The sequence below is a fragment of the Eptatretus burgeri genome, chromosome 7, assembly GCF_056783735.1.
Source record: "Eptatretus burgeri isolate ZD-2024b chromosome 7, Ebu_testis_v1, whole genome shotgun sequence".
Lineage (NCBI taxonomy): Eukaryota > Metazoa > Chordata > Myxini > Myxiniformes > Myxinidae > Eptatretus > Eptatretus burgeri.
This window is the reverse complement of record NC_140967.1, coordinates 32,046,454-32,060,344: the sequence shown is the minus strand read 5'-3', so window position 1 is coordinate 32,060,344 and position 13,891 is coordinate 32,046,454. Positions and strand designations below refer to the sequence as shown.

General features: G+C 43.0%; 1 protein-coding gene across 5 annotated transcripts in view; it reads right to left on the bottom strand.

Annotated features, from left to right (window-relative positions):
- Positions 1-13,891, bottom strand: part of SUCLA2 (succinate-CoA ligase ADP-forming subunit beta) — a 131,607-nt gene that overhangs the window by 77,809 nt on the left and 39,907 nt on the right. The gene's annotated exons all lie outside the window — the stretch shown is intronic.

The following is a 13,891-nucleotide window of genomic DNA, read 5'->3' as shown; positions in this document are numbered from 1 at the left end:
GCACCCCCTCCTCAGTGTTTAATTTTAAGTGTGGGGATAGATATACATACATTATTAATAGTGCAGCCCAGAAAGAAAGACAACACAATAGAAAGTCACAAAAGAACTGCAGATGACAACGAACAAGTTTTGGAGATACAGCAATGTATTAACTAGCCAAGCTGTTACCATTGTTATAAGCAGTCGTACACCAAGCACAGCATTCCTATTAGTGTGACAAAAAAAAACAGTCTCTTCCACAAATAAGAATATCAACAGGAATTGACCCAAGCTTCATATAGACATACAGTAATGACATAAGTATATATTATACTGTATATATACAAACAAAAAACTAAAATGATCAAAGTAATCTTGGTATGTGTATGCATGTAAATACTATATAACACAATTATAAATGAACAGGAAATAAAGATTATATGTATATGTGGGAAATTATGTTACTACGCCCCCTGTGGTGAATAATAGCTGTCATGGAATTGGTCCTCCACGGGGGGGGGGGGGGGGGGGTGAGGGGAGAGGCGAGAGGCCTTTGTGGACAGGCCCTTGCTGCTCCTATGGTTGGTGGCAGTGAATGCCCCAGAAGTAGCAGGGGAAAGAGAGTGACCGATATGTGGGAGAATCACGTATTCAGCTTGTGGGTCACCCAGATAACTGAGCACTGGTACGGTTCTCCAGAGAACCTGGGTTTGATTCCTGGTCGGCATGTAATTTTTCCCACATATACATAAAATTTTTATTTCCTGTTCATTTATAATTTTCTGAAATTTGTAGAATTTGTTTTTCACTTGGAAGTTGTGGGTTACAATGTGTAAATAAAGTCTGATTTAATGCAATTTAATTCCACGCAACATGGCAACAAAAGGTGAAGATTTGAAAGGAGGTGTACACTTTCTATAGGCACTGTATATGAAGGACAGACATTCAGACACAACGAACGAATGTAAAAACAGACCTACCTACACCCCCATTTAGGTATTCGGTAATTATTGCCTATGCCATCTTTCTATGTAGATCGACAGTGAACATTTAATACACAAATTTACATATGAGGGATGTGGACTCACCAGCACTCCCTGGTCCAAGAAGCAAAGCTATAAAAGCTCAGCATCGACATTGTGAAAATGATTGATTCAAAGAATAGTATAAGAGTCGTACATGAAGATACGGATTTTTAATTGGTGCAAGCCGCTTCAACATACAAAATGTCCTTTCGTCCATCCGTCCGTCAAAAATGAAGAAGAACCTTTCTAACCCACGGTGTTTCATTCATTTCTTGTTTGTTGTTGTTTAGTTTTCCGATGTTATTATTTAGTTTGGGGTTTAATGTTTGGCCTATTGGGGAAGTAACCATCAGTCCCCCCACGGGGATATTTTTTAAGTGGTGCAGCAGTTTCACTGCATAGCTTCCTTCTGCCATGGGTGTGGTTTTTTTTTTCTCGTGATGTTTGACAAAATAACAAATCACAAAAAAAGGAGGCAGCTTCACAAAAAGGAAACGGATGGGGACGATCAACTGGTATTTATTTTTATTTGGCCTACCAAAACTTCATCCTCAGGTGGGAAGTTAAAATCTCACTTTTTGAGAATCTTCTGCAGGCTTTTTCTTTTTAAAACTAATCACTCATTCATGGTAAGTTATATACTATAATAATATTTACAATGTTTTATAAATACTCAACTGTAATCTTGTTTTGTGTTAGTTAATTATTCAGTGTACAACTTTCAGAATGAATTATGATTGTATGTTCGCAAAGTGTACAAAATATGTAGACTTTTGTGTTAGAGGTAGGCTGTAGGCATGTGTGTAAAAATTACACCTTATTTGAATTTGGTGTCAAAGAATGATGAAGAAAGTGCTCAAAGTAAAACACTAAACAGGTTACCTGAAAATTCCAATATTAAATGCCTCTGCCCCCAACCTATCCTACCCCTCATTAAGATATAAACAAGCCGGTAGGCGACGAGGGATTCGCTAGGATCGAAGCGCTGGATACGATGCTTTTCATTCTGACCGATCCACCAACGAAGATTCATTGCCAAGACGTATTGGTTCACATACAAGCTGGTAGGCGGACATGGGTAGTCGACTACCCAATAGAACCTGATGCGATGGGCCCGTTCGATGGGGAATGACCTGAGGATTAAGCACAAGAAAATTCATGATTCCAGCTTCAAGGGTTAATGCTGCAGATCGATTTTTTGTTAAAATACCCCCACATTGAGGTTTTTCGGCCGTTGCTAGGCAACGGAGGGGTCCATAGCAACGGTTCTTTCTCACACATAACTAGGACATACCATGAACCTACCATACTAGTTTCATGTATATCTGACTCATGTCTCTGAGATATAACGAACTTCGTTTTTTTATTGTTTTCGACCAGGGTTCATTCAAAGTCTATCTTCTCCGAAAGTTTTCATAGGATCCGGCTGTAAATTTTTGACAATATGGCTGAATGTACTGCCCACAGTCGCTCGTGGCCCGATTTTTGAAAATATGAATTTTTTATGATTTTTCAAAAATTTCAAAGTCCCGTTGCTGGGCAGCGGTGATGTCCATAGCAACAGTTCTCATTTGCACACAACTCGATCATGGTATGAACCTACCAACCAAGTTTCATCGAAATTGCCATTGTATTAACGGAGCACTGGACCGAACAGAGGGACAGACAGACAGACAGACAGACAAACAAACATATCGACGGAAAAAGTGATAATAAGGGTAGAACAAATTTCAAAAAAAAAATTTTTTTGAAAAAAAAATTTCCGACGAGATAGACTACCAAAATTTTTTTTTTTTGACTAGATCGACGACCCAACAATTGTTCCTCTGCCTGGCAAGATTTTTCCTATTGCGTATTTTGCCAACTGGCACTCCTCATAAAAAATGATGGTAAATAAACACCCTATTTTTGAAGGACTACTATTTGAAAAATAATCGGTTTGCTGGTTTGTGCTGTGGAGCCTCGCATTGCACGCGCGCGCACGCACGCACGCACACACGGAAAACCCGATAAACTTCTCTCAATGCTCTTGATTGACCACACCTCCTGAGCCACACAATATTTTTCCTACGCCACTCCCACTTTCCTACGCCACTCCCACTTTCCTACGCCACTCCCACTTTCCTACGCCACTCCCACTTTCCTACGCCACTCCCACTTTCCTACGCCACTCCCACTTTCCTATGCCACTCCCACTTTCCTACGCCACTCCCACTTTCCCTCAGCTCCGCCCATTTTCCTAAGCCCTTCATAAAAAATGATGGTGAATAGACACCCGATGTTTGAAGGACTACCATTTGAAAAATAAAACCTCAATCAAAAATCAGCTCGAGCAAAATTTTCTAAATATCTCGAAGTGTTTAATTCCGAAGTCTCGCTTCTCCACATTCAAAACTGAAGGACAAGTATTGAAAATACTGTACGCGGTTTTTTGGCCGCTGCACAGCAACGGGTGGTTAGAGGCAACGAAATTCAAACGCGCACATTCCCAACAAATACTGCACATGTTGGCAAAGCTTCATCGAAATCGGTTTGCAGTTTGTGCTGTGGAGCACAAACACACACACACACACACACTTGCAAACTTGACAGACAGACGGAAAACCCGACAATAAGGGATATCTAGCATATATAGCGAATCCAATAACTCAAAGTCATAAATCACAACCTGCAGAGTCCGATTTACTTAAAAACTAACAATCGGACAACTCTCTGGAGCACACTTGCCAGTTGTCTTATTTGGAATTTCATCACTGACAGAATCAACAAGCTCAAATGAGCAAAGATCCTAGTCTTCTTAATGATGACATCATAAAAACGAATATGACGTCATTGTGATGTATCAGGTTTGCGATAAATTATCTGTGCGAATGCCCGGCTTGATTCCCGCAAACAAAATTCAAACAGCTTGCCTAGTTTGGGAGATAATGGTCTCGGCGATTTCCATTAGCGGCGATATTATGATGTCAACTTTTTTTCTTGGAAGAATTTCCAAAATCGGAGATGGTTACTGCCTGCGTGTGGGCTTTCTGCACATACATGGCAAGTTTCACGAAGATCAGATGAAAACTCTGGGTTGTGAAACCAAAAATGTCAAAAAATAGGAATGACGTCATAAAAATTGATATACCGTCATCGTGATGCATCATATGTCGATTTATCTCCATAGTGATGCATCATATGTCCATCATATGCATTCATCTCTGCTAATGCCCTGTTTGATTCTCGCAAAGAGGATTCAAAAAGCTTGCCTAGTTTCGGAGATAATTTTTTTAGGCGATTTCCATTAGCGGAGATATTTTGACATCATAACTCATTTTCTATGAGGAATTTTCAAAATCGGAGATGGTTTCTCTCTGTGCAGGGTATTTTTACATATATATGCCAAGTTTCAGGAAGTTTCAATGAAAACTGTAGGCTGTGAAACAAAAAAGTCAAGAAGAAGATGAAGAACAACAATGTGAGTCAGACTTAGAGATCCTCCATGAGGATCTAAAAACTAATCTTCTCATGCAATGCCGGCAGGTGGTACTGCACATACAAGCACACAGTCCTTCAGATGGAGATGTAAAACAGATCGTTCCATACATGTTAGGTTGTGGATCTGTCCATCCATCCAACCATCGGGACCATACTCTGTGCAGAACATTGGTGCTGCCTAAGCAGTCTCCTTGGCTATTGGGCACAATCCTGGACGGGTCACCACTCTGACACAGGATACCAGCAAGCTGGTATTCATTTTGCCAACCTCAGAAGGATGACAAGCAGGGTCAACCCCACCTGGTATTAATTCAATAGCTGAGGGGGGATTTGAACTCAGGATCCTAGGATCCCAAGCCCACCACCCTAACCATTAAGCAAACACCAGGCATAGGTTGTGGATGTGTGCATTAAAATATCCCACAGTACACGATGAAAAAAAGTTAGGCCTTCTGCATTAGTACCCTGGCTAAAGTTGCTGCCTGCAAATGAAAGTGTGCAGGTAATGTTAAATTAATAATAAAAATGGAGCACAAGGTCCATTGAGAAGGAGCAAGTTGATCGATTTTTAAGTTAATGAGATGTGGAGAAAGCACAGGAATGATGGACCAAATGACTTCCCTCCTGGATAAAGGTTTCCTTGCACAGCATATCCTTGTATAGTATTCTCAAAGCCTTGCAGAAATATTAGAACAGCACTGCCACCTACTGTCTTGGGTGTGTATGCAGTTCTGTACTCCCAGGATCACATCCATAAATCTCCTTTTCAAGCCAAACAACCACCACTTAAAATGATTGTGGACTCCAATCACAGCTTTAACTGAAAATTTGTTGATGTTGTTCCGCGCTCCCTTCATTTGCAAACATCACCGATTACCAGGTATGAGAAAAACATTTTAACATTCAACATCAAAAGAATCAAAAGTTATTGTGTCGCTCCATTTTCACCGAAATTGCAGCTTTGTTTCTTTGGACTCGAAGAGAAAGTCACTATCTTGTTAATCTCTGTTTAGCTGTGTCGCAAATGTACAAGTAATTAGTTCTACCCAACGAGAATACAAGAGATTCAGATTTGTTACACGAGAGCAAACATTACAGCCTCTATTTCAATGGTACAGTTTTCATTTACTTACACGTTTTGTTTGATGTCAATGTAATGCATACATGGAGGGGCCCAATGAAAAGGAGTCTGGATTGGGTCATGGGTGTCCACTTCACCAAAAGTGTCAACACAGTCTTTTAAATGGATTTGCACATTTAAATACCAAAAAAAGATCAAAATAAGTACCCCAATCCCACCACAGCCCCCCCCAACCCCCCCCCCAAAAAACAAGCTGTGTACCGGCAACGATAAATAAACAAGACTAGCTGGGAGGCGACGATGGTTCGCAGGCATTATTGAACAATGCCATGATAGGTACAATTGAGTTAGTGGAAGCTTTTGAGGAAGCCCTAGCATAAAAACCTATCTCTTCCATCAAAATTGACCAAATCAAATCGGATTTTTTATATGTTGTATTTATGGACATTACGCACAGCTTCCAGGAAAAGAAATTGCGAGAAAGAAAAAAAAAAAGAGAAAAAAGTAAATAAATACTTCAAGTGGGCGTGGCTCTGCCCACAAGGGGTGTGGGACGCCCTTCATGCAAAAAGACACAATTACACCATGATATCTCGCTTGTGTCCAAGTTTCATCAAGATCGCATCAAACGTCACGGAGCTATGCTCTGGAGAGAGTCACAGACAGACACAGACAGACACACAGACACAACAAAAATAGTGGTCACTGCTGGCGCCCGCGAACCCAAAAAAGACGTGCAGAGCACAATACTTGCAAACTCCACCCCCCTCTCCATCGGTTGTCATGGATACATCAAATTGTCCATTTCATTGAGATTAAAAATGACAATCTTAATCAAAGCCCAGGTCAATCGGATGAAAATTGATTATTTTCAGATTGAAATAGATGATTTTAAAGTTTGACCTTGAGTTGACTTTTTGACCTCAAAAAGAGTTGGTTTCCAAATTCAGTGATGCAATATGCAATTGCTGCTTAATTTTCAGGTTAATCGGATGAAAATGGACGATTTTTCAAATGAAGTTTGATGATTTTAGAAGTTTGACCTTTGACTTCAAAAATAGGTGGCTTCTCAATTCAGTAATGCACTATGCAATTGCTGTTTAATTCACAAGTCAATCGGATGAAAAATGACAATTTTAGAAATTCGACTTCAAGATGACCTTTGACCTCGAAATCAATAGGCTTCTCAGTTGAGACGACCTCGACAACTCGGTAAAGTTTCATGACGATTGGTTTAGAAATGTGACCTGCAGGCGATTAACAAACAGACAGAATAACAAAATTGACTGATCAATATACTTGAAAAATCTTCGATTTTGTAAGCAACAGACAGATAGACAAAAGCAGGAATGAAGGTTAATTTTCCGAAATCATTATATAGAGCATTATACTGATCAAAATCTCTCCCAAATGATAAATAATTCTTTGAAGCAGGATTATTAATCATGGCAGCAAAGGGAAGATTGTCAACTCTCCAATCATCTCCATTTTTAGACGTCATCATTAAAATGTACCTTCGAGAAAGAGCACAAAACCAGAAAGAAGTGTACTTTATTTTGGAGAGAATCAACTTCACCGACATAATTCAGTTGCAAAATCAAGAGATATCTGCAAATAATCTGACCTCTCTTAATGTGTCAAGAAAGACTCTTGGAAGAGCAGAACAGAGGGCAAAGCATCAGACAAAGTGGGGCAAAAGAGAATTGGTTGTACAATAATGGACGAGTGAACAACAGAGAAGAGTTGCAAGAGAAAAAGGGGTTTGAAGGAGCAGAGACTCAACTCGAGTTAACAAGCTCAAATGAGCTAAGATCCTCGTCCTCTTAATGATGACGTCATAAAAACGAATATGACGTCATTGTGATGCATCAGGTTTGCGATAAATTATCTGTGCTAATGCCCAGCTTGATTTCTGAAAAAACAAAGTTCAAACAGCTTGCCTAGTTTTGGAGATAATGGTATAGGCGATTTCCATTAGCAGCGATATTATGACGTCAACCTTTTTTTCTAGGAGGAATTTCGAAAATCAGAGATGGTTACTGCCTGCGCGTGGGCTATCTGCATATACGTGGCAAGTTTCACGAAGATCCGATGAAAACTCTGGGTTGTGAAACAAAAAATGTCAAAAAATAGGAATGTCATAAAAATTGATATGACATCATAGTGATGTATCATATGTGCGGTAATTCATCTCTGCTAATGCCTTGTTCGATTCCCACAAACAGAATTCAAAAAGCTTGCCTAGTTTCGGAGATATTTTTTAGGCGATTAACATTAGTGGAGATATTTTGACGTCATATCTTTTTTTCTAGGAGGAATTTTCAAAATCGGAGATGGTTACTGTCTGCGCAGGGTATTTTTACATATATATGCCAAGTTTCAGGAAGTTTCAATGAAAACTCAAGGCTGTGAAACAAAAAAGTCCACAAGAAGAAGATGAAGAACAACAACGTGAGTAAGACTTAGAGATCCTCCACGAGGATCTAAAAATGGGAGATCATAAGGCGCAAAGGGCTGCAAACTTGAAGGTGTAGTCGCTCATGACACCTGCGACCACATTCCAATAGTCGTGTGAAGCTTTGTTTTACAGTAATGTGTGGTTTACTGTTTTTAACCTCCAATCATTGTTTTTCTTTCTGGGTGCTTTTTTCCAATCCTTGGCTTGGTTGCGGAAAGGGGAAAAGGGAATTTCTATTATTTCTCAACCGATCCGATCTTCAAAGAGAATTACACAACTTTGAGGGAGGAAGGAGAAAGATGGTGTGGATATGATGGGAACACACACGCAGCCTTCCGGTGAACTCAATTTTAGTTCCCGCTGATTTGGAGTCTTATCCAGTGGAGTATAATTTCCTGTGGGACGTCTTTTAAACGACCTTACTGTGGATATTCCTTTCTCACTTTAAATTTTCACTTGTGCTTGTGCTCACCAGAGGTGTTTTTCTTCAAGTCACAGCCATTCCACATCCTTCCTGAAGAGTCTGCCTCTGAGGCCTCATATTTATAATAACGTACATTTCGCGAGGTATTTCGTTTTCTCGCTCATCGGTTGTTTCATTGTGATTCTCGAGTGGCTATGGTATTTATGTACTTGAAGCTGAATTTTCACCAGTGAACGTTTGTTACCTCCACCACGAAAGGTGCAAGGTGGTTATGTTTTCACCATTGTCTGTCTGTTTGTTTGCAAGATATCTCAAAAAGTTGTGGACGGATTTGGATGAAACTTGGTGGAGAGCTTGTGTGTGATAAGAATGAATTTATTCAACTTTGGTGAAGATCGGAATCCGGATACAGATCTGACAGTTTTTAAAATTTTTGAAGTGCTTCTTCACCATTGAGAGATGGGGGCCAAAAACGACATACAGCACGATATCTCAAAACATTGCAGACTAATTCGGCCAAAACTTGGTAGACAGCAGTGTGACCACTCCTTGGCTTTTTTCACAAGATCTTGGCTATTCGTTGTTCACCTTGGCGTCTTGGTTTTCTATATGTTTTCTTGGCGTATAGGTTTTCTATTATCATCGCTTTTCCGAAACCTTGTGAATTCTTGGCTTTTTTCATTGGCTCACCTTGGCATTCATGAAAATGAGGAGTGGTCACACTGGTAGACAGGTTGGGTGTGTGACAAGGACAAATTGATTCAATTTTGGTGAAGATATGAATCCAGATACAAGAATTTATTTTATTTTTAAAGTGATTCTTCACCATTGAGAGATGGCACCAAAAACGATATGAGGTCGCGCATAGGAGGTTGTTAGCCAAGGTGAGGACTTGTGGAGTGGCTGACCAGGTAGCTAATTGGATTGCAAACTGGCTTTGTGATAGGAAGTAAAGAGTGGCTATGAGTGGGAGGTGTCATGCTAGGAGGATTAAGAAGTGGGGTACCTCAGGGATCAATACTCAGACCATTACGATTCATAATTTACATCAACGATTTGGATAGTGGGGTAAAGAGTAAGCTTTTCAAATTTACAGATGACACAAAGCTTGGAGGTAAGGTGGATGAGCAGAGGGGGGGGGGGTGATCAGATTCAGAAAAGTATTGATACTTGTATAGATTGGGCAAAAGATTGGCAGATGTAATTTCACCTGAGCAAGTGGAGGTGTTGGGGATGGAAAAGAACAATGAAAATAGAGATTACAGGATGCAAGGGGGAATTTTTGAGCGTGTCACACAGGAGAAGGATCTGAGGGTGGTAATAACTACCTGAGGAAAGCAGGTTGCACAGTGCCAGGCAGCTAGAGGTAAAGCAAATTGGGTTTTAGGTTGTATTCGGAAGGGGATCAATTATAAATCAAGAGGTGGTTTTAAAGTTGTATAGGAATTTAATGAGGCCACATCTCAAATACTGTGTGCAGTTTTGGTCACCACAAGAACAGTGTGAGGAAGGACATAGTTGACATTGAGAGGTTCAGCACAGGGCTACTAGGCCTGGCTTCACTCAGCTATGAGGAGCAACTGAAGGAGACAGGGCTTTATACACAAGCAAGGAGGTGGTTATGAGGGTATATGATCGAGATGTTTAAGATAATGAAGGGTATAGATAAAATAAGTGCAGATGAATTATTCAACAGAGTAGACAGTGATAGGACCAGAGGCCATAGCTTGAGAGTAAAGAGGAGGAGAGTTAAGATGGTACTAAGGCATTGGACTTTCACTCAGAGTAGTTAATGCATGGACTGATCTCCCTGGAAAGGTAGTGACAGCAGAAACAGTCAATAAGTTTAAATTGGAATTAGATAGGTACCTGGAAGTATTGGAGTTACAGGGGTATAGGGATGTTGGCAGGACCTTGAGGTAGCTTAAGCATGGATGGGTGATTGTGTGCATGTTGTTTGTGGGGGTCTCACCAAGGGGTGTTGTGTGGTTTATGTTATGCGTTTTTTTTATCTCAAGAACCGCCTTCCCCCCATGCCCCCTCCCCTGGAAATAAAAAAGTTGTTCCCATTTGATCTACAAAAAACATTATTTTGCATTTTCCTTTTTTTGGGTGTGGTTTTGATCAATGTCTGGTGGTGATGTGGCACAGGCATAATGGGCCAAATGGCCTCCTCCTGCATCTAATTTCCTCGAGTATCCTTGTGATATATAGCATGATATATAAAAATTTATTGGGCCTGCTATGTTCTACTGGATCAGCATTGCATGGAGGAGGTATGTGCTCCACCGAGTGCCCTCCGAGATTTGTTGAGCGTTACAAGATAAGGGCTTCTAGTTGAAGAGCAATAACATGGAAGGGCAGGCGTTGACTGGAGAGACGAAAGGGTGGGAGAAGATTAGGCAGAATATTGATGGTAAAACTGAAAAATATCATTTTCACACGAATGTGTGAATAGATATTGTTGCGGTTGAGGAAATTCGCAAACCACAATTCAGGTCCCGTAGGTGAGATATCTCTAAGTACATGTGTAGTTAGCTCCAAACCCGTTGTTTAGAAGGAATAAATGTGATTCATTCAGGCTGCGACCCTTTGAGATAGTCGTTTTTCTGTTCTATCTTTATTTTGAACCAACCACGTCTCAACCGCCATCACACAACAACCACCAACCGCAACGCCGCTTCACAACAACAACAACGCCAACAGCCACGACCTTTACCTTCACAACTCACTCCCGCAAACATCGCATCACCGCCATTCCAAACGTCGCCATGGCCATAAAACACCACAATAAACCCTCCACCACCTTCACCTCTCCTCCTACCGCCATTCCCGCACCACTTGTGAGCACCGAGCGTCAGGCTGTCCTGGCCTCGTACGGGACGCGCGCCGAGCCGCGAGTGCAAAATGCGGCCTTTCCGAGGAGAATTCGGATCAGGAATGCTACATGCCCACTTCTGATCCATCCAATCAGCAAGCGCGGGGCGGTTTGGCCCCGCCTCCAGGCGCGTCAGAGTCGAATCGAGATGTGCAAATTCTAGGATCAGGGGAGATTCACGCCCCTTTTTCTCCGTCCAATGGGCGAGCGTGGCTCCACCCCCGAGCTCGTTCTGATCCAGAAATTTGCATATGGGTTCTCCTGCCGGCCTATAAAGTGCCGAGCGCAGGGTCGAGTCGGGCTCAGTCGAGTCAGTCTGGAGAGTGAGAGTCTGTCGGGGTTCGGAGTCTGTCGGGGAGCTGCAGAGAGAGGAAGCCTGGAGTGCGGTCGAGTCGGTTTGAGTGCAGAGTCGACCTTGGAGGCGAGGACGTACAGGTGGTTTGCTGCAGTCGGCTGAGGAGAATTGGGGAAGAGACCGAATAGCTCGGGTCCGAGACAAGGAAGACGGCGGTCGGCGACGAGCTCGCATTGGAATCGCTCCTCGCGGGACTCAAGCAAGCCAGCTATCCTCTTTCCCCAGAGCATCAACAATTCCCCCCCCCTTTTTTCCCCCCACGCTGAGATAGTGCGAAAAGGGGGCCCCGTTCCCACCCCACTCCAAGCAGTGCCAACGAAACCCGCGAAGGAGCGCTGAGTCGGGGCGCCGCCGCGCCACCACATTGGCAGCTCATCACAAAGACACGGGTAGGATCCACCCGGTCTCGCGGACCTGACCGCTCTTTCAGGTCCCGCGCAAATATTGGCCCACAGGCCCCGTCTGTCCCCTTGTTAGTGAGGGTGGCCCTTTTCTTTTGCTTTTGAGTAAATGTGTTGTTGGCACCGTCTGTAAAGTAAAACTGTGTAAGTGTTGCCGTGTGCTCGCGTAGTCGGTAGTAGATCTGCATTGTTGTGTTTCTTTTGTAGAATTTGCTGTAGGTGCATAATTGTTGTAATTGTATATGTGTGCTCTCCGTGTGCCGCGGAATAAATGTGCATTATGTTGAACTGTTTTCCCGTTTCGCTTCGTCTTTTCTTTAATTGAATCTCCATCTTGCTTCAAGTAAAGGGTTGGTAGTGGGCTTAATACACCCGATAATTAATCGGAACCGTCGAGGCCGACGATAACACCGCTCGGTTATCCCGCGAGTACGGAACGGGTCGCTTAAGTGGCCCATGTCCGAAGTCGACCTGCGGCGAGGTGCGATCGCCCGGTCTACCCTCCGCGTGGGTACTTAGGTTGGTCGAATTTGGCGAACAACCCTATCCCACGCGGGGGGGCGATTGGCACGATCGTGGTGAGGCCGAAAGGCCCACCCGTGACTAGCTCCCGGCGTGACTAGCTCCCGTGACTAACTGAGTCCGAGAGGGTCACGACAGAATTGTCCGTCCGGTGGGCGACATTCCGCGATTCGAGTTACGTGGCCGTTCGCAACAATATACATCCGCCCAGGTAAAATTAAAGCTCAAACGAGAGAGAGGGAGAGGGAGAGAGACAGAGAGTCAGACAGAGACAGAGAGAGAAAGACAGAGAGACAGACAGACAGACAGAGACACAGAGACAGAGAGACACAGAGACAGAGAGACAGAGAGACAGAGAGACAGAGAGACAGAGAGACAGAGAGACAGAGACACAGAGAGAGAGAGACAGAGACACAGAGACAGAGAGACAGAGACACAGAGACAGAGAGAGGGAGACAGAGAGAGGGAGACAGAGAGAGGGAGACAGAGAGAGGGAGACAGAGAGAGGGAGACAGAGAGAGGGAGACAGAGAGAGGGAGACAGAGAGAGGGAGACAGAGAGAGGGAGACAGAGAGAGGGAGACAGAGAGAGGGAGACAGAGAGAGGGAGACAGAGAGAGGGAGACAGAGAGAGGGAGACAGAGAGAGGGAGACAGAGAGAGGGAGACAGAGAGAGGGAGACAGAGAGAGGGAGACAGAGAGAGGGAGACAGAGAGAGGGAGACAGAGAGAGGGAGACAGAGAGAGGGAGACAGAGAGAGGGAGACAGAGAGAGGGAGACAGAGAGAGGGAGACAGAGAGAGGGAGACAGAGAGAGGGAGACAGAGAGAGGGAGACACACACACCGAGACAGACCGAGAGCAACAGAGACAGAGAGAGATAAGGAGAAGAGAAAACATCACATGCTTCGAACTCATGTTATGATCTGCAGAATTATTTTCAGAAGGCACATGACTTTTGACCTGTTGATCCCAAAATCTCATCAGGTAATCTTTGTATTGCAGTCCATACTTGCATCAAGTTTTGTTGAAATCCCTTCTGTTGTGCACAAGTTATTGTGGTTACAAAGATTTTCAACTCAAGGACACATGACCTTTGACCCATTGATCCAAAAATATAATCGGTTAATCTTTGCATCATCGTAATGCTTGTACCAAGTTTGGTCAAAAACCCTTGAACGGTTCACTTGCAGTATGAAAACCTACTACACAAGAATGCACAGCCAGACAGACAATGCAGCGGCTTCAGCTGCAGAGGCATTAAAAAAGCAGGTCCACCAATCTGCCTGTG